The sequence below is a fragment of the Apium graveolens genome, chromosome 7 (genome assembly GCF_009905375.1).
Source record: "Apium graveolens cultivar Ventura chromosome 7, ASM990537v1, whole genome shotgun sequence".
Classification (NCBI taxonomy): domain Eukaryota; kingdom Viridiplantae; phylum Streptophyta; class Magnoliopsida; order Apiales; family Apiaceae; genus Apium; species Apium graveolens.
In genome coordinates, this window is record NC_133653.1 from 181,108,909 (window position 1) to 181,115,536 (window position 6,628).

A 6,628-nucleotide genomic window follows, 5' to 3' on the forward strand; every position below is an offset into this window, starting at 1 on the left:
ATTTTGATAGAAGAAAGTACGACCTTGCTTGAACATGATCCATACATACATATACTTAACTACATTTCATGTTTTTCTATTTCATCAGGCTTTTTAAGCATAGATTGTGGATTACCGAAAGGTTCTGACTACAAGGATACTACAACTACACTAGACTTCAAATCCGACACTAACTTGATTGACAGCGGTGGAAGTATCAGTTTATCACCATCCATCACTAGCAACACGGTCGAGAAATACTTGGCTAATGTGCTTGTTTAATTATGCGTGTTACAAGCATTTGTATTATAAGCATTTGGTGATGCGTACATTATGAGTATTGTATAATAGTTGTAATGATATGTTAAGTATAATCCTATATAAGTAAACAACTATGTGTTAATTCTTAATGATGATTTAGTATTTTTTTTTGCTTTTTTTATAAAACTGAGAAGCAACTAAAAACACATCACCTACTTAAACTAAAAACGATGTCTAAACTAACAAAATAAATCGAATTATAGGAATGAAAACGATGTCTAAAATGTTAAAACACATCGATTTGTGCAAGTATATAAAAGTAAATCAAAAGAAAATTGATGTCTTCCAGAACAATGTACATCGGTCTAACTTACGCAACCGATGTTAAAGTAGAAGTTTAACATCGCTTCCTCAAGTAAAACTGATGTTATAAGTTATGTTTAACGTCGGTTGAGTAATAAACCGATGTAAAATACAGAGTAAAACATCAGTTTTATTAAGAATCTGATGTCTATCAGTTAAAAGTGCTTCCCTGTTATATGTTTAAAGTGCTATTTTAACCTCCTAAATACCATTTTTAACAATCTAGTTTTTACATATTATTCAAAAAAATGGCTAATTATACATTAGTTTGCTAAGAAAACCGATGTCTGTGTACATCTTTAACATCGGTTAAAAATCGATGTTAAAGACCCCTACCTTTCTCTACACATGCGAAGACATCGGTTTGAAAAAAAAGACATCGGTTACTAAGGGCATTTTTCTAGTAGTGTAGTTGCTATGAACCAAACCAATTGTGCTGGCCATTTTCTTAGCCGGTTGATAATATTGCTTGAGATGGACTAGTTATAATTTTGCTTGTTCCACTTCCAATCAAATTTTTATTATTCCATAGTGCGTTATATATGCAAAATTTAATTGTTGATGAAATTTTCAAAGAATGATTTAATTGAGACCTAACTAGGTCGCCCACTCAAACGATAATTCATATTCAGTTTTATGAAAAAAATTTGTTCATGAAATATTCTATTCTTTTTTTTATATAAAGAATATCCAATTAAAATCATAAAGTGATTGAAGAACAATATACTTCCTTATTTTTTAATCATTGAATAAAATTCCTTCCTTCAAAATAACATCATTTTGAAACCTCAATCGTTAACCTTTGGTTAAGAATGTTATTTTAAATTTCCTCCATTATTCGAAAAGAAAAGTATTCTTTCAATGAGAAAATCTTACAAGTATCATTCGTATGATGTTATTATTCAGCAATCATTGCTTTCAATGGATATTCTCTAAAATATCCCAATATAAAATTCTAAGGACATGGAAGGATAATCCTTGTTGTATTCTTCCTTCCAAGTTATAAATCTTCTAAGTGTTGCGACTCTTTTATTCAGAGCTCATTATTTGTTCAGATGTTAGATTTTGAAATCTTGTTAAGATTGTCTAAATTTTATCGATATCGTGAAAATCATTTTTCCAAGGCTAATTGCCTTCCGAACAAAGAGAGGTATAGTTGAGAACCGATTGTTCTAATATGAGACTGAAAGCTCAGTGCTATGATGGTGCAATCGGAGCATCGTGATGAGTAAGTTGTTTTAAAAAGGGAATACCATGTTTAGTTATTATCATAAGGATCTTTAACATGGTTGTAGAAGAACGATAATAGAGATACAACATGATTAGTGAGGTACGCTTCTGTGAAACACTATCGGGATAAGAACTAATGAATTCGGGAAAGACTAATCATGTATGAATTCGAGGAATAAGATTTTCAAAAAGTGAAGGTAAGATTAGTAATAGCCTCTTCTTAGAAATACTCGGCGATAAAAATAGGATTTTGTATGAAATGTAATGATACATCTACGCAGCTTAAGGACCATGACATAAGGCGTCCTAATAATGATCTAGAATAATTGGGATAAGGTTCGCACTGAAAGGGACAAGGAGTTTACTTATGAAGAAATTTTGGAATTTTTTTTCTTATACTGAACACGAGATAGAGGTTATAGTCAAATTGATCAAGGGCTATGATTGAGAAATCTATTATCATCATGGAAAGGCCAATGTGGTTGTAACACCCCCAAATCCGGGGTCGGGGATCCGGGTTGTCACGAGTTCCATTTCCCTTAATAATACTTAATCTTAATAATCGACCAACTACTGCGTACTGTGACCCCACAATATACACACACACCACAAGTTATAGTCACAGAGATGAATATCCAAAAATAACACAAGTCATTTTATTCCATAATTATAAGTCATTACACCTCAAAGGGGTTCTGAATAAATTTACATATTCTTTGCCATTATTACAATTCATAAATGTACACAAGTCTGGCACATCAAAAGTTGAAAGCCTAGCCTATTGGTAGTTCCTACCTCAGCTACAACGGCATCAACCCCTACAGGAAACTGCGGAACGTTTCCTAACCGCTCACGAATTGGGAGCTTGATCATGTTCATCTTGTCTATCTGTTATTGTGTGATGAAAGAAGAAAGCAAGGGTGAGCAACAAGCCCACCAAAATAATATGTATAATCATTTACAATATATGAGCATTCTCATAACACTCATGAAAGTCTTGGTCAAAAAGAAATGAACCAAGTTTGATCTCTTAATGCGACCAAGTCGCAAAATATTTAGTATATATGTATATATACTTTTCAAAATCTTTAAAATCCTCTGCCATGCATAATATACTCAGAGTTCCAGTTTACAACTGTATAAAAATATCGTTGCAAGGTGATCTCATATATCTAATCTTGTCTCAACATTTTTCTGAAAATCTTTGTCATGTATAAGATAATCATTAACCAGATATAAGTTGAAAAGGTGAAGTTACGAGATACTCCAATATACTTATATCTTTTCCGAATACTACTTGAACTACCACCGTTCAAGGTATAATCCGTTTCAAAAGTTCATCACATAGATGAGACTACAAGATAAGATTTGAATAGATTCAATCCTTGAAATATCATTATAAATAATGAAGTTACGAGATACTTCATTAAGTCCCGATATATATATACACCTATATATATATATACATTTCATACACTCCTTGAATACCTCTGTTATGAAAATTATAAACAGAGTTGTAATATCCAATGAATTTGGAAAGGAGAAAACCTTGGCATAAACCTGATATCTTGCTAATCAGGCAACGATACCAATAAGTAACCTTTTCTACTAGTAGATGGACGAATTCCCCACTGGTCATTACCCTGGCCGTATTAGGACCTATGTCGGACTGCCACTCAGCCACTTATGCATTGATGGACTCCCACTGAGCCACTTACACTTTCATGGACGCCCACTGAGCCCATGTTGCTTATGCCGACACAAATAGATGGATTTACTTCCCGAACGTTGGGCAAGTAATCAAAATGGTTTCTCAAAATAGCAACCTCGTTGCGAATATAAAATACACCATAGAGCCGGATCCCTCAGGTTTTGAGCGAGTATTTAAATCCCCTTCGAATGGAAGATCTTAAATCTAAAAAAGAGTTTTGGGATCCGCTCTAACTTTTAAAAATCATTTTGAAGACTCGAAAACATTTTAAAGAATATTTAGAGTAACGCTGATTTAATAAAATAAATCAGTCCCGATATGTTGGAGAAAATATCTGAATATTATTACTTAAATAATATTCCCATAAAGGATAATCCTTATAAAAATAATTGAAGTAGAAGTTTTACAACTCATACTTGAAATGAATAATAAAAAACCAAAGATATACTTATACGAAAGCACGATCTTTATTTGAATAATCGAAAATAAGTTTGATTATCGAAACATTATTCTTTAATAAAATAAAGAATATTATTTAATAAAATAAGCGGAGTCATAAGTCCTCGAATGAATATTCAAAATAATATTCATTAAATAAAGTAAGCGGAGTCATAAGTCCTCGAATTAATATTCAAAATAATATTCATTAAATAAAGTAAAGTTATCGAATAAACCTTATTCGATTAATAGTTTTGAAAACTATTCCAATATATATATATATAAATATAAATATATATATATATATATATATTATACTCGGGAACATCGACTCCCGGTTTAGAAAATGTTCACCTTTGGGTCCCATATACTAAGAGTATACGCAACTACTGCTTATCTCTAGCATAGGTATTATGCAACTTATAAGCATTTGAATCAACAATTAGATATCAAGATTACAAAACAGACATGCATATATACCATATCAGCATGCTCCAATATATCGTAAAATTTGCTAATAACAATCATGCACTTATCACAAGATAATGCATATACATATATTTACATCACAACAACAGTATAACGGGTAGAAAACTTGCCTGAGTGTTCCGGGGTAGACTTATGCTTAGAGTGGGTCCGATAACCTGTGAACAACAACATAAGTCGGAATTAAACCCCGGTCGCTTAAGAAACTAGACTTTAACCAATTGAACCCTAACGTTCGCTTATGGTCACTTAATGATTCACTTAAGTCGCTCGAGTACCCTCGGCTCCACCATTTTTAATAAATTAACCATTAATAATTTTAAGGCGATTCTTTCGCGAGTACCCTACCAACTGCCTAATCCACTTTACATAATTGTTTCATACTCCAATTAGTTATTTAAGGGCCTTAACCAAGGTTTTAAAGTAAGGCGAGGGGTAATGGTTCGTTCGCGAAACGCCGTTACTTAAAACGGTCGTTTCTCCGAAACCGTACATCGGATTCAAGCGAACCACATATCAAAACGAAGCTCGTAACATGAACTATCTAAAAATGGCAAAGGTTAGAATCTTTCAGTGAGTTCATGGGTCCTAAAGTTAAGAACAGAACAGTTAAGGAAAATCGGGCATTATGACGTTTATGTTTACGCGATTTCCAATTTAATTAACACTCTAAAAAATCATCAATTCACTCACAACCACCAATACAACAATATTCAACCATCATACTACAACTCAGTCCCCAACTCCAAGTTTTACCAATTTATCCAACCAATCAAAGACCCAATATTCAAAACCAATACAAATCCACCAAAACTACTTATAATCAAAGATCAAGCCTTAATACTAACAATGCTTCAATAAAACTTAATGGAATCATAAAATCAAAGCTAGGATTTGAAGTTGATACCTTCCTTGGTAGGTGTTAAGTTGCTAGGAAGCCTTAGGGACCCTTAATCTAACCTCCTACAAGCTTGATCTTTCCAAAGAAATCAAGAACACAAAGTTAGGTTTTGAAGTTTCTAAAGTCCGATTTAAAGAACTGTAAAAATGAGGGGCCTTACCATGGTTATTTGGATGAGACTTGTGAACAAGAGTTGTATGCAATCTCAATACCTTTCCAACGAGCTATAGAACACAACATTTGAGTGAGTATTGAAGGAGATATGGTAGTTTTAAGTTGCTGCTCTGGTTTTGTCCGAGAGCAAGGGAAGAAAAAGAGAAGTAAAAATGTTTCTAGTTTGATTAAATGATTTGTGTGGTGTTTAGATTGGTTACTTGCTTTTGTTGTTAATTAGATTGTTACCATGGTAAAAATTGTGTGGCTTACAATCAACCAACAATTCCTTCCCATTTTGTCATGCTTTTGTCATCCTCTTATGTCATCTTGTTACACTTGTCTTCCTCTTGTTGTGTGATGATATCATCATCCACTAACCCCTTTGATTAACCCCTAATTACTTGGCTAATGACCGCTGATCTGTTATACGGTGCGCTTAACTTTCGTTCTCGTTTATCGTTTGAGGGATCATACCCGGGATCTTATTACTTGGATTCCCTTAACCTTTCTCAATACATTATATTCCTTTTATGATCCTCTCTTATAATCCTTGAATTTAAATCCTTTTAATCATGTTACCTTATACTCAATTCTTCCTGTATCTGGTGGGTTTTCGGGAAAAATCAAAGTGTTCGAATTTGGATTCTGACGATCTTTACATACACTTATATACCATATAGAGTACTAATAAGATCTCAGAATAACAATAAAAGAACCTCTACAAAGTGTGGCATGAAAAGTTTTCTTATTCAGCATAATCAGCAAAATCACTATTCATAAGGGTTACAAAAAGTCCAAAATTTTTGGGGTTATTACAGTGGTGGCCGACACTTTAAGTAGGAGAAGATAGATTGAGGATAACAAATTTCAGAACAACTGATGAGAAGGATCACATGAATGAATTTTGGAGTTGAGATAATGTAAAGAGAACCCTTTATTACGTAACTGGAAGAATTAATGATGCCTAGAAACTTAAGAGGATATCATTAATGACCGAATATTAAAAATGGATGTCATTGACATGGTTGAAAGTAAAAACGGAAAGGCGGGGATTAAACTTTTGACGATTGCGGCTTGTAAATGACCCAAATGGGAGTAAGAGT